At 44.5% G+C, this 22326-nt stretch overlaps 16 non-coding genes across 16 annotated transcripts; all 16 read right to left on the reverse strand.

The window, feature by feature from the left end:
* Positions 1 to 1998: 1998 nt before the first annotated feature.
* On the reverse strand, positions 1999 to 2212 carry LOC144945477 (small nucleolar RNA U3). Its single transcript, XR_013639667.1, has one exon. It is a non-coding gene; the product is annotated as a small nucleolar RNA U3 (small nucleolar RNA).
* A 1418-nt stretch (positions 2213 to 3630) lies between these two features.
* On the reverse strand, positions 3631 to 3702 carry TRNAH-GUG (transfer RNA histidin (anticodon GUG)). Its single transcript has one exon. It is a non-coding gene; the product is annotated as a tRNA-His (tRNA).
* Positions 3703 to 6375: 2673 nt separating this feature from the next.
* LOC144945485 (small nucleolar RNA U3) lies at positions 6376 to 6589 on the reverse strand. The gene has a single exon (XR_013639674.1). It is a non-coding gene; the product is annotated as a small nucleolar RNA U3 (small nucleolar RNA).
* Positions 6590 to 8861: 2272 nt separating this feature from the next.
* Positions 8862 to 8933, reverse strand: TRNAH-GUG (transfer RNA histidin (anticodon GUG)). The gene has a single exon. It is a non-coding gene; the product is annotated as a tRNA-His (tRNA).
* Positions 8934 to 9985: 1052 nt separating this feature from the next.
* Positions 9986 to 10199, reverse strand: LOC144945479 (small nucleolar RNA U3). Its single transcript, XR_013639668.1, has one exon. It is a non-coding gene; the product is annotated as a small nucleolar RNA U3 (small nucleolar RNA).
* Positions 10200 to 11549: 1350 nt separating this feature from the next.
* On the reverse strand, positions 11550 to 11621 carry TRNAH-GUG (transfer RNA histidin (anticodon GUG)). The gene has a single exon. It is a non-coding gene; the product is annotated as a tRNA-His (tRNA).
* A 1024-nt stretch (positions 11622 to 12645) lies between these two features.
* On the reverse strand, positions 12646 to 12859 carry LOC144945472 (small nucleolar RNA U3). The gene has a single exon (XR_013639662.1). It is a non-coding gene; the product is annotated as a small nucleolar RNA U3 (small nucleolar RNA).
* Positions 12860 to 14199: 1340 nt separating this feature from the next.
* Positions 14200 to 14271, reverse strand: TRNAH-GUG (transfer RNA histidin (anticodon GUG)). The gene has a single exon. It is a non-coding gene; the product is annotated as a tRNA-His (tRNA).
* A 769-nt stretch (positions 14272 to 15040) lies between these two features.
* Positions 15041 to 15254, reverse strand: LOC144945480 (small nucleolar RNA U3). The gene has a single exon (XR_013639669.1). It is a non-coding gene; the product is annotated as a small nucleolar RNA U3 (small nucleolar RNA).
* A 442-nt stretch (positions 15255 to 15696) lies between these two features.
* Positions 15697 to 15768, reverse strand: TRNAH-GUG (transfer RNA histidin (anticodon GUG)). Its single transcript has one exon. It is a non-coding gene; the product is annotated as a tRNA-His (tRNA).
* A 994-nt stretch (positions 15769 to 16762) lies between these two features.
* On the reverse strand, positions 16763 to 16976 carry LOC144945473 (small nucleolar RNA U3). The gene has a single exon (XR_013639663.1). It is a non-coding gene; the product is annotated as a small nucleolar RNA U3 (small nucleolar RNA).
* A 1340-nt stretch (positions 16977 to 18316) lies between these two features.
* TRNAH-GUG (transfer RNA histidin (anticodon GUG)) lies at positions 18317 to 18388 on the reverse strand. Its single transcript has one exon. It is a non-coding gene; the product is annotated as a tRNA-His (tRNA).
* Positions 18389 to 19157: 769 nt separating this feature from the next.
* Positions 19158 to 19371, reverse strand: LOC144945481 (small nucleolar RNA U3). The gene has a single exon (XR_013639670.1). It is a non-coding gene; the product is annotated as a small nucleolar RNA U3 (small nucleolar RNA).
* A 442-nt stretch (positions 19372 to 19813) lies between these two features.
* On the reverse strand, positions 19814 to 19885 carry TRNAH-GUG (transfer RNA histidin (anticodon GUG)). The gene has a single exon. It is a non-coding gene; the product is annotated as a tRNA-His (tRNA).
* Positions 19886 to 20874: 989 nt separating this feature from the next.
* Positions 20875 to 21088, reverse strand: LOC144945482 (small nucleolar RNA U3). Its single transcript, XR_013639671.1, has one exon. It is a non-coding gene; the product is annotated as a small nucleolar RNA U3 (small nucleolar RNA).
* An 858-nt stretch (positions 21089 to 21946) lies between these two features.
* TRNAH-GUG (transfer RNA histidin (anticodon GUG)) lies at positions 21947 to 22018 on the reverse strand. The gene has a single exon. It is a non-coding gene; the product is annotated as a tRNA-His (tRNA).
* Positions 22019 to 22326: the final 308 nt, after the last annotated feature.

Below are 22326 nucleotides of genomic sequence, written 5' to 3' on the forward strand. Positions count from 1 at the left end.
GCGTCACAAAAAGTCAGACCCCCCCCTCAAATATGAAGTGACAAAGCTCTGACCCCCCCCCCCAAATAAAACATGCTTAAAATCGATTTAAACTATTGTCATTGTAGTGCGTATTTAATGTGCCGCTGCACTCTGTTGTCTATATTTATTTAAAGTTGCGCATTTTGATGTGACGTCACATTTCTCAAACCCCCCCCCCCTCGTCACACATCGTCACAAATGTCTGATCCCCCCCCCCCCCCCCCCCTAGGTGCTTGACGTCATTTATGGACGGCCCCTTAGTACGGCAGACTATCAATTATCCACGTGCAGTTCATCCGATTTCCCCTTAAGGCCAATTTAATAATCTAACAACAGTTAAACATTGTTTTTCTTGGAAACGTTCATTACAAGTCACGTGCTTAAACCGACGAAATATGTGCTCCAGTTAGTTCGAAAGCCACGTGATCTCCTCTATAGTGCAGTAGTTGCATATCTTTACAACAGTGGGTGGAGTCTGATGTTGATTGGCGTGGCTCTGCAATTCATTTAGTGGGCGGAGTCTTCTGCGCGGGAGCATGAAAATGTTGTCAGTGAGCATGCACATCAACCGGTAATGTACACCTATATTCGTGGTTTTTGGCATTAAATACGCGTAAAATGTATATTTCTGGATTATCCGTGATTTATAATTATCCACGGCTGTCCTCCCCATCATTAGCGTGGATAATCGAGAGTCTACTGTACATGTAAATTTGTGTCCTGGTCTTGAGCTATCTTTTTTTACAAAACAACGTTGTCTGTCCCCTTGATCAACTTTCCAACTCTTTTCTGAAAAGGTAGATAAGATCCCACACGAGTGACGTTGAAGAAGAGGCGATTATGAGAGCTCTTTGTATGGAATGAAAGCAGCAAGCCTGCCTAGCTCGCCGTGATTGTATAGTGGTTAGAACTCTTGCGTTGTGGCTGCAGCAACCTCGGTTCAAATCCGAGGCAAGGCATTGTGGTGACAAAGATACAGCCGTGGCTGCTCCACGCATGTGCCATCACTCAATTTTCTTAACGCTGGAAAAAATTAACCCGTAAAAACAAAGTTTTTCACTATAAATCCTTTATCTGCGTGGCATCGGTTTAATTTATTATTCATTTTTGTTTTTCTTGAGAAAGAGTTTCATTTTTATCACATTGGTATTTTAGATTAAATATAAGGAAAGTCGTATATAAGGATTATAAGGTTTTCAGTTTTTGTATGATTGTTTATATTGTACATTTTTGTTGTTTTCTTGAATCATTTCTGAGTTTAGGAAAAAGATATGATTGTGTTAGTGAAATTTCTTTTTTCCTAAAAAGTGGAAAATTTTGGAAAACATTTTTCACGAAAATGAATTGTCACGCACAACGAGTCTGTGTGCAAAATGTCAGCTCAATTGGATCACGGGAAGTGGGTTAAAAAACGACCGAAAGATTTGCACGGTCGTAAGCGCGCAAGCAAGTGAACTTAATATAAAGGATTTAACAAGTATAACCCGTAAAAACTAAGTTTTTCACTATAAATCCTTTATATGCGTGGCGGCTAGAGTCCTCTCGTCCTCTGGCTTGAGATGGCTGCCACCTATGGGTCAGATGATTGCATTGCACCATTAAGCAATTGGTAATTAAATATAATATTTTTGTCCTAAAAAGTGTAACATTTTGGAAAAAAATTTTCACGAACATTAATTGTCACGCACAACGAGTCTGTGTGGAAAATGTCAGCTCGATTGGATCACGGGAAGTGGGTTAAAAAACGACCGGAAGATTTGCACGGTCCTAAGCAAGCACGCTTAATATAAAGGATTTAAAAAGCAATGTTCGCCTTCACTTTCTCACGTGACGTGGTTCTCTCTGTATTGCTCTGCCTAAAAAAATGTATCTATGAACAATGTATTTGAAAGAAACGCGGAACAGTAAGCCATTGCTTTTATCCACATTAAAAAGCCTCTAAACGTAAATATCTATTTTTATTTCGCAAAGAAACCAACCCCTCAGCTTGCTGTGCCTCCCTCCCGCCACCCTTGCGAGCGGCAGGAACGGTCATCAATGGCGAGGAGCGGCTGCGTGAGCAGCACTCCAAGCCGGCTTCGCGCTCAGGAGGCACAGCTCCAACTCCTCATCGGGGCTGGTTGGTCCAGACACTTTAGAGCCCATTTCGTAAGTTGGAAACTATAGAAATGATCCCTGAAAGTATAGTCTTAGTGAGAAGAGGTCGGCGCAGCGCTATATGTAGTCAAGAAAACTCGCTCTACGCTATGGGTACTGTGTGGTTTCCCAGCTAGGCGGGGTTATCACCTAAACATATTAAACTTGTTCAGTGTGTCAACATTAAATTTGACTTGTTTCCATCACCAATATTACCAATTATTTGCACAAATTACAAACGATGTAAACGATAAAAGTAGTTTACTACAACTGTGCTAACGGTGAACTGCATGTTGGGAGTCGCCTTTCGCTACTGCTGACCTGAGCCACGAGGCGTGGGTCAGGGGATGACAGCAGTTACATTTTACTGGTAGGAACGAAGTGGACCAGACCACCAATAGATTAATGTGTCCGTCCGTGTATCAACATCGCCCCCTACTGCAAACACTTGGCATGACCCTGTCCGACAAGATGGCCGCCCACTCCCCCAGCGACTAAACAAGATGGCCGTCGCTTCCGGCGCCTTACGGTGAAACTTTAAACTTCTCTTCAAAATTACTTTACTGAAACGCAGCACGTTTTAAAAAAAAATTACTTTACTGAAACGCAGCACGTTTTTTTAACACAGAGACAAGAAACATTTATTAACACAGAGACGAGATACATTTAATCGCCTTATTTGTGCACGAAAAGCACGGCGCGAGGCCTAGTGCGGCAGGCTTCGCGAGGCCTAGTGCGGCAGGCTTATTAACACAGAGACAAGATACATTTAATCGCCTTATTTGTGCACGAAAAGCGCGGCTTCGCGAGGCCTACTGCAGAGGCTTCGCGAGGCCTAGTGCAGAAGGCTTCGCTAAGTCTACTGCAGAGAAGGCTTCGCAAGGCCTAGTGCAGTAGGCTTCGCGAGGCCTAGTGCGGCAGGCTTATTAACACAGAGACGAGATACATTTAATCGCCTTATTTGTGCACGAAAAGCGCGGCTTCGCGAGGCCTACTGCAGAGGCTTCGCTAAGTCTACTGCAGAGAAGGCTTCGCGAGGCCTAGTGCAGTAGGCTTCGCGAGGCCTAGTGCAGAATGTGGTGGTGGGGTGGTGGTGGTGGGGTTGGGTGGTGGTGGGGGGTGGTGGTGGGGGGTGGTGAGGGCTGGTGGGAGGGGTGGTGTTGAGGGTGGTGTTGGGGGGTCTTTAAATCTCACAGCGTTTCTTGTCAAAACAAACACTTTTAATTAACGTTACACTAGAATACAGTTAAAATTTTTCTTTAACTCCTCTATACCCGGTCGATATCCCTGTACCGGTACTAAGTATTATTCCTACCAGCCAACCCCACAGGGTCCTGTTCTGACTTTAAAAAAAAAGTAACAGACGTGGATAAATAAACTAACCACTATAAAAAAGGACGATAAAATTAACTAACCACTATAAACAAGGGCAATAAAACAACGCAGGCCGCTGCCGTGTCTTTGTCACCACAATGCCATGACTCGGATTCGAACCGAGGTTGCTGCGGCCACAACGCAGAGTACTAACCACTATACGATCACGGCGAGCTACGCGGCCCACTGACTCCACCTGCAGGCAAAGAACTCTCTTGATCGCCTCAAGCATCACGCCAGACTCACTCAATGGGCACTTCTGACGTTTAACCTGAATACTGCTCAGATTCAAGTACTGTCAGGGGCCGTCCATTTATGACGTCACGCAATTTTGGATGATTTTTGACCCCCCCCCCCCTCGTCACACGGCGTCACAAAAAGCCAGACCCCCCCTCAAATATGACGTCACAAAGCTCTGCCCCCACCCCCCCCAAAACAATATTCCCATTTTGAAAATAAAACATGCTTCAAATCGCTTTAAACTATTGTCATTGTAGTGCGTATTTACTGTGGCGCTGCACTCTGATGTTGTAGGTTAAAAACATTTGTTAAAAAGTCTATTTAATTAAGTGGAACGTGTTGTCTATATTTATTTAAAGTTGCGCATTTTGATGTGACGTCACATTTCTCACCCCCCCCCCTCGTCACACATCGTCACAAATGTCTGACCCCCCCCCCCCCTAGGTGCATGACGTCATTTATGGACGGCCCCTAAATGATTAACTCGTGGATTTTCCCTTCAGGCCAAATGAATGATCAAAAAAACTGCTTAACAACATTGAAATTCTTATAAACGTTTAATACAAGTCACGTGTTGAAACCGAACAAATATGTTTTCCGGTTAATCCGCAATCCACGTGATCGCCTCTACAGTAGTCGCATGTGTTCACAATAGTGGGCGGAGTTTGATTTTGATTGGCGTTGCTCTGCGATCCACTTCATGGGCGCAGTGTTCCACGCAGGAGCAAAAAAAGTGTTGTCACCCTGAGCACGTGCATCAATAATTTTTTGGCATACAGATTGGATATTGTTCCCGTCATTAGCGCCTATTATAACAACCTACTCACCTAAAGAAGTCTATAAATGCGTACACCACTAATGCACGATCTGCCTGGTACAATTATTATTTGTTTCTTTCGGTTAAGTCACGTCTAAAGATAAAATAATAAATTAAATTAAATAATAGAATACGACGTTTCAATTGCAACACAAGCAATCATCATCAGGTATAATGAAATAGCGACATAAAATCTAACCAGAAAACTATAGACAGACATATTAGCAGACAGATATCACCAAGATACATAGCGAGAGCAACACAGGTAACAGAGAGGGGTGATCGTCTCTGTGTGGTGGCCTTAAATAGACAGAGGGGGGGGGGGGCGGAGGCAGAGAGAGGGAGGAGGGTTAGAGAAAAAATTAGCATATCAATGAGTGGTCAACAGACGTGGTGCTGCGAATGCGATGGCACGGCAAGCAAGCCTGAAAATCAGGAGAAGGACACACTAAAATTAAATAACCTAGTAAAATATCGAAATGTAATGTAATACAACACAGAGGGTCGGTCAACACACAATTAACGCATAGCCTGGTTGATTATGTATTTCAAAGATTGCTAAGTTAGAATTTAAGTGTGAACAATCTAAAGAGTGGACACAGGCAGAGAAAACAAGTCGCCAGAGAGAGAGAAAAAAGATAAGCTTAAAACTTCCCCGTAGAAGTGGTTCAATCTTAATTTTAGAACTTTCGTGACTGCAGGAATTATTATTTGTTTCTTTCGGTTAAGTCACGTCTAAAGATAAAATAATAAATTAAATTAAATAATAGAATACGACGTTTCGATTGCAACACAAGCAATCATCATCAGGTATAATGAAATAGCGACATAAAATCTAACCAGAAAACTATAGACAGACATATTAGCAGACAGATATCACCAAGATACATAGCGAGAGCAACACAGGTAACAGAGATAATATGTCTGTCTATAGTTTTCTGGTTAGATTTTATGTCGCTATTTCATTATACCTGATGATGATTGCTTGTGTTGCAATCGAAACGTCGTATTCTATTATTTAATTTAATTTATTATTTTATCTTTAGACGTGACTTAACCGAAAGAAACAAATAATAATTCCTGCAGTCACGAAAGTTCTAAAATTAAGATTGAACCACTTCTACGGGGAAGTTTTAAGCTTATCTTTTTTCTCTCTCTCTGGCGACTTGTTTTCTCTGCCTGTGTCCTCTCTTTAGATTGTTCACACTTAAATTCTAACTTAGCAATCTTTGAAATACGTAATCAACCAGACTATGCGTTAATTGTGTGTTGACCGACCCTCTGTGTTGTATTACATTACATTTCGATATTTTACTAGGTTATTTAATTTTAGTGTGTCCTTCTCCTGATTTTCATGCTTGCTTGCCGTGCCATCGCATTCGCAGCACCACGTCTGTTGACCACTCATTGATATGCTAATTTTTTCTCTAACCCTCCTCCCTCTACTCTGCCTCCGCCCCCCCCCTCTGTCTATTTAAGGCCACCACACAGAGACGATCACCCCTCTCTGTTACCTGTGTTGCTCTCGCTATGTATCTTGGTGATATCTGTCTGCTAATATGTCTGTCTATAGTTTTCTGGTTAGATTTTATGTCGCTATTTCATTATACCTGATGATGATTGCTTGTGTTGAAATCGAAACGTCGTATTCTATTATTTAATTTAATTTATTATTTTATCTTTAGACGTGACTTAACCGAAAGAAACAAATAATAATTCCTGCAGTCACGAAAGTTCTAAAATTATGCCTGGTACAAATATCTGTTTTTGCTTAGGATAAGAAACCAACCCCTCAGCTTGCTGTGCCTCCCTCCCGCCACCCTTGCGAGCGGCAGGAACGGTCATCAATGGCGAGGAGCGGCTGCGTGAGCAGCACTCCAAGCCGGCATCGCGCTCAGGAGGCACAGCTCCAACTCCTCATCGGGGCTGGTTGGTCCAGACACTTTAGAGCCCATTTCGTAAGTTGGAAACTATAGAAATGATCCCTGAAAGTATAGTCTTAGTGAGAACAGGTCGACACAGCGCTATATGTAGTCAAGTAAATTGACTCTACGCTATGGGTACTGCGTAGTTTTCCAGCTAAGCAGGTTTAGTACCCACAAATATAAAACTTCTTCAGTGTAAACATCACCATTAACTGTAATTTAAAATGTTTATGTCACCTGCAAAGTCGACGATGTAAAGGATAAAAGCAGTTTACTATAACTGTGCTAACGGTGAAATGCATGGTGGGAGTCGCCCCTCGACCTGGACCACGAGGCAGCGCTGCTCGAGGCGTTCAGAGCGTGGGTCAGGGGATGTCAGCAGTTACATTCTCTGACTTTAAAATTTACAGATAAAACACGCACGCCTTTCTGAAAAGACGTGCCTAAATTAACTAACCACTATACACAGGTGCGATACATAATCGTTGGTTCTTTCGCTAAAGTCACGTAGGAAGAAATAAAACAAAATAAATCACGACGTTTCGGACGCAACACAAGCACCCGTCTTCAGGTGAAAATCGCGATGTCTGCTGCGAGCAGCACGATGTCTGCTGCCTTGTGAAGAGAAGCTGTTACCAGCTAGAGTTTATATAAGTTTTTGAGAACAAAGGTAGCCGAAGCAGTGTTAATGGGGTATTATAGTATCAAGGTAATAAATAGCGTGGCATGTTGGATTATAGCGCAAAGTTAATGAGCTTCCGTAGCGCATAAGAGCTCAGATTAGCGTGTAGGATTAGCATATGTATTTTGATGAGAAGCATATAAAAGTTAATGAAAAAATTAGCACGTTAATGTCAGTGTATGTGTAGTGGTGATACGCGCTGGGTGTATACGTCGTGTGCCAGCGCGTATGTACGGGTGTGTGTGTGGTGACGCGCGCTGACGGGGAGGAGCAGGCGTCAGTGCGCGGGTGGGGGTAGTGCTGCTGATTGGCTGTGTGCCGGTGACGCGCTGAGAGGGAGTGATCGGGTGGCAGCGCGGTGTGATTGGTCGGGGAGTGGAAACACGCGCTGGGCGAAAACGGATCGTGGAGATAGCGCGTGGTGATTGGGTAACTGAGGAGCGGTGCCGACGTTGAGGTCCGCATCCGCTCCGTCTCCCGGGAGGAAGAGATATATAAGGTGATGCACAGAGGAGTAGGGGGCAGAAGTGGAACCATCTAAGAATGAAGACGAAGGTGCAGAGAGAGAGAACGGTCTACACGAGCTGAGTAATGTATAGTGTGTAGCCAGAGAGAGAGAACGGTCTACACGAGCTGAGTAATGTATAGTGTGTAGCCAGAGAGAGAGAACGGTCTACACGAGCTGAGTAATGTATAGTGTGTAGCCAGAGAGAGAGAACGGTCTACACGAGCCGAGTATGCATACGGTGTAGCCAGAGAGAGAGAAAGGTCTACACGAGCCGAGTATGCATACGGTGTAGCCAGAGAGAGATGCCAAGTCTACACGAGGCGAGTGGAGAGTGTAGCAGAGGCGCAGAGTCTACACGAGACGAGAGAAGAGTGTAGCCGAGGCGCGGAGTCTACACGAGGCACAGAGAGCCAGCAGCACAGAATCTAAGAGAGTCAAGAGAAGCGTAGGGCGGAGAGAAGAGGTCACGAGTTGTACCGTTGTATGGTGACCGCATTGTGAAGAAGAGAGGCCACGCGTTGTATCGTTACAAGTCAAGATTTAATAAAAGAAGTGTGTTCCCGTCAAGGAGTTTCCTGCCGTCATTTTCCAATACTTCATATGTGTAACAAAGAGTAGCATCTTCTTGGTTCTTTCGGTAAAGTCACGTAGAAGGGAAATATTAAGAAAATAATAATAATAATAAAACATAATAAAATCATTCTCACGACGTTTCGGCCACAACGCAAGCAGCCGTCCTCAGGTGAAGAACAGGTCTGTCGGAAAGACAGCGTCTGATTGAGTCTTTCCGACAGACCTGTTCTTCACCTGAGGACGGCTGCTTGTATTGTGGCCGAAACGTCGTGAGAATAATTTTATCATGTTTTATTTTTATTATTTTATTATTTCCCTTCTACGTGACTTTACCGAAAGAACCAAGAAGATGATTCCCTGCAGTCACGAAAGCTTTAAATCGAAAGAGTAGCATGTAAAAGTAAATGAATGAAGTTAATAAGAATATCATGTTGAAGTCAATGAGAGATGAGCAAGTCGATGCAGTCATGCCGGTGGTTGCATGTCCATGTGTGACAAAAGCAGCCGTGTTAGCGATCCAAAACAAGGCCGTGCTAACGCGTGAGAAAACAACGCAGGACCGCTGCCGTGTCTTTGTCGCCACAATGCCGTGACTCGGATTCGAACCGAGGTTGCTGCGGCCACAACGCAGAGTACTAACCACTATACGATCACGGCGAGCTACGCGGCCCACTGGCTCCACCTGCAGGCAAAGAGCTCTCTTGATCGCCTCCAGCACCACGCCAGACTCACTCAATGGGCTTGTCCGACGTTTTATCGGAATACTGCTGATTCAAGTGCAGTAAGACTAAACTTGATTTGAAGCACGTCGGCTTTCGCGACCAATATTATTCATAATAAACGTTTTATTGTGGTTAGATCGCGATCTAACGGGTTTATTTTATTTGAAACTTTCGTGACTGCAGGAATTACTCTACAGTCAGACTGTAGATTATCTGTGTGCGGTTTATCCAATTTGCGGATTAACTGATATTTTGACATGAATGAATAACTCGTGGATTTTCGCTTCAGGCCAAATTAATAATAAAACAAACTAAATTCGATTGAAATATTTCGTGACTGCAGGGATTCATAGTCTTGGTTCTTTCGGTAAAGTCATGTAAAAGGTAAATAATAAAAATAAAACAATACAATTCTCACGACGTTTCGATCGCAACACAAGATCATGATTACTTGTGTTGCAATCGAAACGTCGTGAGAATTTTATTGTTATATGTTGATTATTTTATTATTTCCCTTCTACGTGACTTTACCGAAAGAACCAAGAATAATAATAAAAACACAGTTATACTGTGCAACATTGCAAAATTCTTGGAAACGTTCAATACAAGTCACGTGCTTAAACCGAACAAATGTGCTCCGGTTAATCCGCAATCCACGTGATCGCCTCTACAGTAGTCGCATGTGTTCACAATAGTGGGCGGAGTTTGATTTTGATTGGCGTGGCTCTGCGATCCACTTCGTGGGCGCAGTGTTCTACGCAGGAGCAACCAAGTGTTGTCACTCTGAGCACGTGCATCAATCGGCAGAGTATTTTTTGGCATACAGATTGGATATTGTCCCCGTCATTAGCGCCTATTTGTAACAACCTACTCACCTAAAGAAGTCTATAAACAACCTACTCACCTAAAGAAGTCTATAAATGCGTACACCACTAACGCTCGATCTGCCTGGTATAAACATCTGTTTTTGTTTAGAATAAGAAACCAACCCCTCAGCTTGCTGTGCCTCCCTCCCGCCACCCTTGCGAGCGGCAGGAACGGTCATCAATGGCGAGGAGCGGCTGCGTGAGCAGCACTCCAAGCCGGCTTCGCGCTCAGGAGGCACAGCTCCAACTCCTCATCGGGGCTGGTTGGTCCAGACACTTTAGAGCCCATTTCGTAAGTTGGAAACTATAGAAATGATCCCTGAAAGTATAGTCTTAGTGAGAACAGGTCGACACAGCGCTATATGTAGTCAAGTAAATTGACTCTACGCTATGGGTACTGCGTAGTTTTCCAGCTAAGCAGGTTTAGTACCCACAAATATAAAACTTCTTCAGTGTAAACATCAACATTAACTGTAATTTAATTTAAAATGTTTATGTCACCTACAAAGTCGACGATGTAAAGGATAAAAGCAGTTTACTATAATTGTGCTAACGGTGAAATGCATGGTGGGAGTCGCCTCTCGACCTGGACCACGAGGCAGCGCTGCTCGAGGCGTTCAGAGCGTGGGTCAGGGGATGTCAGCAGTTACATTTTCTGACTTTAAAATTTACAGATAAAACACGCACGCCTTTCTGGAAAGACGTGCCTAAATTAACTAACCACTATAAACAGGTACGATAAATAATCGTTGGTTCTTTCGCTAAAGTCACGTAGGTAGAAATAAAACAAAATAAATCACGACGTTTCGGACGCAACACAAGCACCCGTCTTCAGGTGAAAATCGCGATGTCTGCTGCGAGCAGCACGATGTCTGCTGCCTTGTGAAGAGAAGCTGTTACCAGCAAGAGTTTATATAAGTTTTTGAGAACAAAGGTAGCCGAAGCAGTGTTAATGGGGTATTATAGTGTCAAGGTAATAAATAGCGTGGCATGTTGGATTATAGCGCAAAGTTCATGAGCTTCCGTAGCGCATAAGAGCTCAGATTAGCTTGTAGGATTAGCATATGTATTTTGATGAGAAGCATATAAAAGTTAATAAAAAAAATTAGCACGTTAATGTCAGTGTATGTGTAACAAAGAGTAGCTAGCATCTTCTTGGTTCTTTCGGTAAAGTCACGTAGAAGGAAAATATTAAGAAAATAATAATAATAAAACATAATAAAATCATTCTCACGACGTTTTGGCCACAACGCAAGCAGCCGTCCTCAGGTGAAGAACAGGTCTGTCGGAAAGACAGCGTCTGAATGAGTCTTTCCGACAGACCTGTTCTTCACCTGAGGACGGCTGCTTGTATTGTGGCCGAAACGTCGTGAGAATAATTTTATCATGTTTTATTTTTATTATTTTATTATTTCCCTTCTACGTGACTTTACCGAAAGAACCAAGAAGATGAATCCCTGCAGTCACGAAAGCTTTAAATCGAAAGAGTAGCATGTAAAAGTAAATGAATGAAGTTAATAAGAATATCATGTTGAAGTCAATGAGAGATGAGCAAGTCGATGCAGTCATGCCGGTGGTTGCATGTCCATGTGTGACAAAAGCAGCCGTGTTAACGATCCAAAACAAGGCCGTGCTAACGCGTGAGAAAACAACGCAGGACCGCTGCCGTGTCTTTGTCGCCACAATGCCGTGACTCGGATTCGAACCGAGGTTGCTGCGGCCACAACGCAGAGTACTAACCACTATACGATCACGGCGAGCTACGCGGCCCACTGGCTCCACCTGCAGGCAAAGAGCTCTCTTGATCGCCTCCAGCACCACGCCAGACTCACTCAATGGGCTTGTCCGACGTTTTATCGGAATACTACTGATTCAAGTGCAGTAAGACTAAACTTGATTTGAAGCACGTCGGCTTTCGCGACCAATATTATTCATAATAAACGTTTTATTGTGGTTAGATCGCGATCTAACGGGTTTATTTTATTTGAAACTTTCGTGACTGCAGGAATTACTCTACAGTCAGACTGTAGATTATCTGTGTGCGGTTTATCCGATTTGCGGATTAACTGATATTTTGACATGAATGAATAACTCGTGGATTTTCGCTTCAGGCCAAATTAATAATAAAAAAAACTAAATTCGATTTAAATATTTCGTGACTGCAGGGATTCATAGTCTTGGTTCTTTCGGTAAAGTCACGTAAAAGGTAAATAATAAAAAATAAAACAATACAATTCTCACGACGTTTCGATCGCAACACAAGATCATGATTACTTGTGTTGCAATCGAAACGTCGTGAGAATTTTATTGTTATATGTTGATTATTTGATTATTTCCCTTATACGTGACTTTACCGAAAGAACCAAGAATAATAATAAAAACACAGTTATACTGTGCAACATTGCAAAATTCTTGGAAACGTTCAATACAAGTCACGTGCTTAAACCGAACAAATGTGCTCCGGTTAATCCGCAATCCACGTGATCGCCTCTACAGTAGTCGCATGTGTTCACAATAGTGGGCGGAGTTTGATTTTGATTGGCGTGGCTCTGCGATCCACTTAGTGGGCGCAGTGTTCTACGCAGGAGCAACCAAGTGTTGTCACTCTGAGCACGTGCATCAATCGGCAGAGTATTTTTTGGCATACAGATTGGATATTGTCCCCGTCATTAGCGCCTATTTGTAACAACCTACTCACCTAAAGAAGTCTATAAATGCGTACACCACTAACGCTCGATCTGCCTGGTATAAACATCTGTTTTTGTTTAGAATAAGAAACCAACCCCTCAGCTTGCTGTGCCTCCCTCCCGCCGCCCTTGCGAGCGGCAGGAACGGTCATCAATGGCGAGGAGCGGCTGCGTGAGCAGCACTCCAAGCCGGCTTCGCGCTCAGGAGGCACAGCTCCAACTCCTCATCGGGGCTGGTTGGTCCAGACACTTTAGAGCCCATTTCGTAAGTTGGAAACTATAGAAATGATCCCTGAAAGTATAGTCTTAGAGAGAACAGGTCTACACAGCGCTATATGTAGTCAAGTAAATTGACTCTACGCTATGGGTACTGCGTAGTTTTCCAGCTAAGCAGGTTTAGTACCCACAAATATAAAACTTCTTCAGTGTAAACATCAACATTAACTGTAATTTAAAATGTTTATGTCACCTTCAAAGTCGACGATGTAAAGGATAAAAGCAGTTTACTATAATTGTGCTAACGGTGAAATGCATGGTGGGAGTCGCCTCTCGACCTGGACCACGAGGCAGCGCTGCTCGAGGCGTTCAGAGCGTGGGTCAGGGGATGTCAGCAGTTACATTTTCTGACTTTAAAAATTACAGATAAAACACGCACGCCTTTCTGGAAAGACGTGCCTAAATTAACTAACCACTATAAACAGGTACGATACATAATCGTTGGTTCTTTCGCTAAAGTCACGTAGGTAGAAATAAAACAAAATAAATCACGACGTTTCGGACCCAACACAAGCACCCGTCTTCAGGTGAAAATCGCGATGTCTGCTGCGAGCAGCACGATGTCTGCTGCCTTGTGAAGAGAAGCTGTTACCAGCAAGAGTTTATATAAGTTTTTGAGAACAAAGGTAGCCCAAGCAGTGTTAATGGGGTATTATAGTGTCAAGGTAATAAATAGCGTGGCATGTTGGATTATAGCGCAAAGTTAATGAGCTTCCGTAGCGCATAAGAGCTCAGATTAGCGCGTAGGATTAGCATATGTATTTTGATGAGAAGCATATAAAAGTTAATGAAAAAATTAGCACGTTAATGTCAGTGTATGTGTAACAAAGAGTAGCATCTTCTTGGTTCTTTCGGTAAAGTCACGTAGAAGGGAAATATTAAGAAAATAATAATAATAAAACATAATAAAATAATTCTCACGACGTTTCGGCCACAACGCAAGCAGCCGTCCTCAGGTGAAGAACAGGTCTGTCAGAAAGACAGCGTCTGAATGAGTCTTTCCGACAGACCTGTTCTTCACCTGAGGACGGCTGCTTGTATTGTGGCCGAAACGTCGTGAGAATTATTTTATCATGTTTTATTTTTATTATTTTATTATTTCCCTTCTACGTGACTTTACCGAAAGAACCCAGAAGATGAATCCCTGCAGTCACGAAAGCTTTAAATCGAAAGAGTAGCATGTAAAAGTAAATGAATGAAGTTAATAAGAATATCATGTTGAAGTCAATGAGAGATGAGCAAGTCGATGCAGTCATGCCGGTGGTTGCATGTCCATGTGTGACAAAAGCAGCCGTGTTAGCGATCCAAAACAAGGCCGTGCTAACGCGTGAGAAAACAACGCAGGACCGCTGCCGTGTCTTTGTCGCCACAATGCCGTGACTCGGATTCGAACCGAGGTTGCTGCGGCCACAACGCAGAGTACTAACCACTATACGATCACGGCGAGCTACGCGGCCCACTGGCTCCACCTGCAGGCAAAGAACTCTCTTGATCGCCTCCAGCACCACGCCAGACTCACTCAATGGGCTTGTCCGACGTTTTATCGGAATACTGCTGATTCAAGTGCAGTAAGACTAAACTTGATTTGAAGCACGTCGGCTTTCGCGACCAATATTATTCATAATAAACGTTTTATTGTGGTTAGATCGCGATCTAACGGGTTTATTTTATTTGAAACTTTCGTGACTGCAGGAATTACTCTACAGTCAGACTGTAGATTATCTGTGTGCGGTTTATCCGATTTGCGGATTAACTGAGATTTTGACGTAAATGAATAACTCGTAGATTTTCCCTTTAAGCCAAATTAATAATAAACAAACCCGTTACACAACATTGCAAAATTCTTGGAAACGTTTAATACAAGTCACGTGCTGAAACCGAACAAATATGTGCTCTGGTTAATCCGCAATCAACGTGATCGCCTCTACAGTAGTCGCATGTGTTCACAATAGTGGGCGGAGTTTGATTTTGATTGGCGTGGCACTGCGATCCACTTCGTGGGCGCAGTGTTCTACGCAGGAGCAAAAAAGTGTTGTCACTCTGAGCACGTGCATCAATTGGCAGAGTATTTTTTAACATACAGATTGATATTGTTCCCATCATTAGCGCCTATTGTAACAACCTACTTACTAAAGAAGTCTATAAATGGGTAAAACCACTAGCGCTCGATCTGCCTGGTATAAACATCTGTTTTTGTTTAGGATAAGAAACCAACCCCTCAGCTTGCTGTGCCTCCCTCCCGCCACCCTTGCGAGCGGCAGGAACGGTCATCAATGGCGAGGAGCGGCTGCGTGAGCAGCACTCCAAGCCGGCTTCGCGCTCAGGAGGCACAGCTCCAACTCCTCATCGGGGCTGGTTGGTCCAGACACTTTAGAGCCCATTTCGTAAGTTGGAAACTATAGAAATGATCCCTGAAAGTATAGTCTTAGTGAGAACAGGTCGGCGCAGCGCTATATGTAGTCAAGAAAACTCGCTCTACGCTATGGGTACTGCGTGGTTTCCCAGCTAGGCGGGGTTATCACCTAAACATATTAAACTTGTTCAGTGTGTCAACATTAAATTTGACTTGTTTCCATCACCAATATTACCAATTATTTGCACAAATTACAAACGATGTAAACGATAAAAGTAGTTTACTACAACTGTGCTAACGGTGAAATGCATGGTGGGAGTCGCCTTTCGCTGCTGCTGACCTGAGCCACGAGGCGTGGGTCAGGGGATGACAGCAGTTACATTTTCTGACTATAAAAAAGTAACAGACGTGGAGAAATAAACTAACCACTATAAACAAGGACGATAAAATAAACTAACCACTATGAACAAGGGCAATAAAACAACGCAGGCCGCTGCCGTGTCTTTGTCACCACAATGCCGTGACTCGGATTCGAACCGAGGTTGCTGCGGCCACAACGCAGAGTACTAACCACTATACGATCACGGCGAGCTACGCGGCCCACTGACTCCACCTGCAGGCAAAGAACTCTCTTGATCGCCTCCAGCATCACGCCACTCACTCAATGGGCACGTCTGACGTTTAACCTGAATACTGCTGCAGATTCAAGTACTGTAAGGAGCCGTCCATTTATGACGTCACGCAATTTTGGATGATTTTTGACCCCCCCCCCCCCTCGTCACAAGGCGTCACAAAAAGCCAGACCCCCCCTCAAATATGACGTCACAAAGCTCTGCCCCCCCCCCCCCCCCCAAAACCATATTTCCATTTTGAAAATAAAACATGCTTCAAATCGCTTTAAACTATTGTCATTGTAGTGCGTATCAAATGTGGCGCTGCACTCTGATGTTGTGGGAGAAAACATTTATTAAAAAGTCTATTTAATTAAGTGGAACGTGTTGTCTATATTTATTTAAAGTTGCGCATTTTGATGTGACGTCACATTTCTCAGCCCCCCCCCCCCCCCGTCGTCACACATCGTCACTAATGTCTGACCCCCCCCCCCCCCCTAGGTGCATGACGTAATTTATGGACGGCCCCTAAATGAATAACTCGTGGATTTTCCCTTCAGGCCAAATGAATGATCAAAAAACTGCTTAACAACATTGAAATTCTTATAAACGTTTAATACAAGTCACGTGCTGAAACCGAACAAATATGTGCTCCGGTTAATCCGCAATCCACGTGATCGCCTCTACAGTAGTCGCATGTGTTCACAATAGTGGGAGTTTGATTTTGATTGGCGTGGCTCTGCGATCCCCTTCATGGGCGCAGTGTTCTACGCAGGAGCAAAAAAGTGTTGTCACTCTGAGCACGTGCATCAATCGGCAGAGTATTTTTTGGCATACAGATTGGATATTGTCCCCGTCATTAGCGCCTATTTGTAACAACCTACTCACCTAAAGAAGTCTATAAATGCGTACACCACTAACGCTCGATCTGCCTGGTATAAACATCTGTTTTTGTTTAGAATAAGAAACCAACCCCTCAGCTTGCTGTGCCTCCCTCCCGCCGCCCTTGCGAGCGGCAGGAACGGTCATCAATGGCGAGGAGCGGCTGCGTGAGCAGCACTCCAAGCCGGCTTCGCGCTCAGGAGGCACAGCTCCAACTCCTCATCGGGGCTGGTTGGTCCAGACACTTTAGAGCCCATTTCGTAAGTTGGAAACTATAGAAATGATCCCTGAAAGTATAGTCTTAGAGAGAACAGGTCTACACAGCGCTATATGTAGTCAAGTAAATTGACTCTACGCTATGGGTACTGCGTAGTTTTCCAGCTAAGCAGGTTTAGTACCCACAAATATAAAACTTCTTCAGTGTAAACATCAACATTAACTGTAATTTAAAATGTTTATGTCACCTTCAAAGTCGACGATGTAAAGGATAAAAGCAGTTTACTATAATTGTGCTAACGGTGAAATGCATGGTGGGAGTCGCCTCTCGACCTGGACCACGAGGCAGCGCTGCTCGAGGCGTTCAGAGCGTGGGTCAGGGGATGTCAGCAGTTACATTTTCTGACTTTAAAAATTACAGATAAAACACGCACGCCTTTCTGGAAAGACGTGCCTAAATTAACTAACCACTATAAACAGGTACGATACATAATCGTTGGTTCTTTCGCTAAAGTCACGTAGGTAGAAATAAAACAAAATAAATCACGACGTTTCGGACCCAACACAAGCACCCGTCTTCAGGTGAAAATCGCGATGTCTGCTGCGAGCAGCACGATGTCTGCTGCCTTGTGAAGAGAAGCTGTTACCAGCAAGAGTTTATATAAGTTTTTGAGAACAAAGGTAGCCGAAGCAGTGTTAATGGGGTATTATAGTGTCAAGGTAATAAATAGCGTGGCATGTTGGATTATAGCGCAAAGTTAATGAGCTTCCGTAGCGCATAAGAGCTCAGATTAGCGCGTAGGATTAGCATATGTATTTTGATGAGAAGCATATAAAAGTTAATGAAAAAATTAGCACGTTAATGTCAGTGTATGTGTAACAAAGAGTAGCATCTTCTTGGTTCTTTCGGTAAAGTCACGTAGAAGGGAAATATTAAGAAAATAATAATAATAAAACATAATAAAATAATTCTCACGACGTTTCGGCCACAACGCAAGCAGCCGTCCTCAGGTGAAGAACAGGTCTGTCAGAAAGACAGCGTCTGAATGAGTCTTTCCGACAGACCTGTTCTTCACCTGAGGACGGCTGCTTGTATTGTGGCCGAAACGTCGTGAGAATTATTTTATCATGTTTTATTTTTATTATTTTATTATTTCCCTTCTACGTGACTTTACCGAAAGAACCCAGAAGATGAATCCCTGCAGTCACGAAAGCTTTAAATCGAAAGAGTAGCATGTAAAAGTAAATGAATGAAGTTAATAAGAATATCATGTTGAAGTCAATGAGAGATGAGCAAGTCGATGCAGTCATGCCGGTGGTTGCATGTCCATGTGTGACAAAAGCAGCCGTGTTAGCGATCCAAAACAAGGCCGTGCTAACGCGTGAGAAAACAACGCAGGACCGCTGCCGTGTCTTTGTCGCCACAATGCCGTGACTCGGATTCGAACCGAGGTTGCTGCGGCCACAACGCAGAGTACTAACCACTATACGATCACGGCGAGCTACGCGGCCCACTGGCTCCACCTGCAGGCAAAGAACTCTCTTGATCGCCTCCAGCACCACGCCAGACTCACTCAATGGGCTTGTCCGACGTTTTATCGGAATACTGCTGATTCAAGTGCAGTAAGACTAAACTTGATTTGAAGCACGTCGGCTTTCGCGACCAATATTATTCATAATAAACGTTTTATTGTGGTTAGATCGCGATCTAACGGGTTTATTTTATTTGAAACTTTCGTGACTGCAGGAATTACTCTACAGTCAGACTGTAGATTATCTGTGTGCGGTTTATCCGATTTGCGGATTAACTGAGATTTTGACGTAAATGAATAACTCGTAGATTTTCCCTTTAAGCCAAATTAATAATAAACAAACCCGTTACACAACATTGCAAAATTCTTGGAAACGTTTAATACAAGTCACGTGCTGAAACCGAACAAATATGTGCTCTGGTTAATCCGCAATCAACGTGATCGCCTCTACAGTAGTCGCATGTGTTCACAATAGTGGGCGGAGTTTGATTTTGATTGGCGTGGCACTGCGATCCACTTCGTGGGCGCAGTGTTCTACGCAGGAGCAAAAAAGTGTTGTCACTCTGAGCACGTGCATCAATTGGCAGAGTATTTTTTAACATACAGATTGATATTGTTCCCATCATTAGCGCCTATTGTAACAACCTACTTACTAAAGAAGTCTATAAATGGGTAAAACCACTAGCGCTCGATCTGCCTGGTATAAACATCTGTTTTTGTTTAGGATAAGAAACCAACCCCTCAGCTTGCTGTGCCTCCCTCCCGCCACCCTTGCGAGCGGCAGGAACGGTCATCAATGGCGAGGAGCGGCTGCGTGAGCAGCACTCCAAGCCGGCTTCGCGCTCAGGAGGCACAGCTCCAACTCCTCATCGGGGCTGGTTGGTCCAGACACTTTAGAGCCCATTTCGTAAGTTGGAAACTATAGAAATGATCCCTGAAAGTATAGTCTTAGTGAGAACAGGTCGGCGCAGCGCTATATGTAGTCAAGAATACTCGCTCTACGCTATGGGTACTGCGTGGTTTCCCAGCTAGGCGGGGTTATCACCTAAACATATTAAACTTGTTCAGTGTGTCAACATTAAATTTGACTTGTTTCCATCACCAATATTACCAATTATTTGCACAAATTACAAACGATGTAAACGATAAAAGTAGTTTACTACAACTGTGCTAACGGTGAAATGCATGGTGGGAGTCGCCTTTCGCTGCTGCTGACCTGAGCCACGAGGCGTGGGTCAGGGGATGACAGCAGTTACATTTTCTGACTATAAAAAAGTAACAGACGTGGAGAAATAAACTAACCACTATAAACAAGGACGATAAAATAAACTAACCACTATGAACAAGGGCAATAAAACAACGCAGGCCGCTGCCGTGTCTTTGTCACCACAATGCCGTGACTCGGATTCGAACCGAGGTTGCTGCGGCCACAACGCAGAGTACTAACCACTATACGATCACGGCGAGCTACGCGGCCCACTGACTCCACCTGCAGGCAAAGAACTCTCTTGATCGCCTCCAGCATCACGCCACTCACTCAATGGGCACGTCTGACGTTTAACCTGAATACTGCTGCAGATTCAAGTACTGTAAGGAGCCGTCCATTTATGACGTCACGCAATTTTGGATGATTTTTGACCCCCCCCCCCCTCGTCACAAGGCGTCACAAAAAGCCAGACCCCCCCTCAAATATGACGTCACAAAGCTCTGCCCCCCCCCCCCCCCCAAAACCATATTTCCATTTTGAAAATAAAACATGCTTCAAATCGCTTTAAACTATTGTCATTGTAGTGCGTATCAAATGTGGCGCTGCACTCTGATGTTGTGGGAGAAAACATTTATTAAAAAGTCTATTTAATTAAGTGGAACGTGTTGTCTATATTTATTTAAAGTTGCGCATTTTGATGTGACGTCACATTTCTCAGCCCCCCCCCCCCCCCGTCGTCACACATCGTCACTAATGTCTGACCCCCCCCCCCCCCCTAGGTGCATGACGTAATTTATGGACGGCCCCTAAATGAATAACTCGTGGATTTTCCCTTCAGGCCAAATGAATGATCAAAAAACTGCTTAACAACATTGAAATTCTTATAAACGTTTAATACAAGTCACGTGCTGAAACCGAACAAATATGTGCTCCGGTTAATCCGCAATCCACGTGATCGCCTCTACAGTAGTCGCATGTGTTCACAATAGTGGGAGTTTGATTTTGATTGGCGTGGCTCTGCGATCCCCTTCATGGGCGCAGTGTTCTACGCAGGAGCAAAAAAGTGTTGTCACTCTGAGCACGTGCATCAATTGGCAGAGTATTTTTTGGCATACAGATTGGATATTGTTCCCATCATTAGCGCCTATTGCAACAACCTACTCACTAAAGAAGTATATAAATGCGTACACCACTAGCGCTCGATCTGCTGGTATAAACATCTGTTTTTGTTTAGGATAAGAAACCAACCCCTCAGCTTGCTGTGCCTCCCTCCCGCCACCCTTGCGAGCGGCAGGAACGGTCATCAATGGCGAGGAGCGGCTGCGTGAGCAGCACTCCAAGCCGGCTTCGCGCTCAGGAGGCACAGCTCCAACTCCTCATCGGGGCTGGTTGGTCCAGACACTTTAGAGCCCATTTCGTAAGTTGGAAACTATAGAAATGATCCCTGAAAGTATAGTCTTAGTGAGAACAGGTCGACGCAGCGCTATATGTAGCCAGGAATTCTCGCTCTACGCTATGGGGCCTGTGTAGGCCTGTTCAGTCATTCATAACTTAAACATTGCACAGTGTACATTGTACACAACTAATTCCACTTAACCTGTATATCACCCTTTTAAAAAATTAGTTTGACTAAGTGCTCAGAACTTAACATCAATCTCCTGTAGAGATAAATATTAGTTTGTGGGATGCGCCCCTCGTGGCTGTCGACTTTCTACGCTATGGGTCTGAACAATTCGGGCAATTTAAAAACATATGAAATCTATTTAATATAACACACAATTACAATGTTAGTGTATTATCATAATGACGGTCAAAGCATTGTCTGGGGACTGTAATTTAGTACGATACGGCAGCCACAGAATTGGCAATTAATCGCGCGCGGGGCATTGTGGGCGCACCATGGTTTTAATAGCCGCAGTACCGAGCAGCGCCAGGAGAAGGCACTGAGGGCGACTCAACCACGCGGCCGCCTCGCTCCGTGGGCCGAGAGGCCTCGGGGACGATTCGCGGCACGCGAGAGATACTCACGCAGCTTCGTGACTACCGTAGTCTCAATACCCACACACACAGCTCTCCCCAATCAACACGCACGCCACGTGGCGAGCAGACGCCACGTGGCAAGCAGACGCGAGCGAGCGGCCCACACCCCCACCACCGTAGGCACGTATCGCTCGGTCGGGTCATGCGCTCGTTACAAAACTCGCAAAACAATTGGTGGACAACGATTAAAAAAATTGAGCAAGTTACCCACGACCAATGACGAGGTTCAAACGTAAAAAAAAAATTCGGAGCCCGCTGCCGTGTCTTTGTCGCCACAATGCCGTGACTCGGATTCGAACCGAGGTTGCTGCGGCCACAACGCAGAGTACTAACCACTATACGATCACGGCGAGCTACGCGGGCTCGCTGCGTGGCACGGTTCAAGTGGCCCTTATAACCGTAATCCCCGCCCCGCAACCCAATCGATAAGACTCACACCTCGACACACGAGACACCCACACCCCCAACCACAACAGCCCCGCTACCAACACGCACTCACGGCTACACACACAACGCGCACAGGCAGGCACGGCGAGCTTCCAGGGTGGGGTAACGAGGGATCCCCAGGGGGGTGAGTTTGGGGGCAGTCACCGCACATGGCCACACGGGGGCGTGCTCGATCGGCACGGGCATCACTCTCGCTCACGTGTTCACACAG

This window comes from Lampetra fluviatilis, chromosome 37 (genome assembly GCF_964198595.1).
Source record: "Lampetra fluviatilis chromosome 37, kcLamFluv1.1, whole genome shotgun sequence".
Taxonomy (NCBI): domain Eukaryota; kingdom Metazoa; phylum Chordata; class Hyperoartia; order Petromyzontiformes; family Petromyzontidae; genus Lampetra; species Lampetra fluviatilis.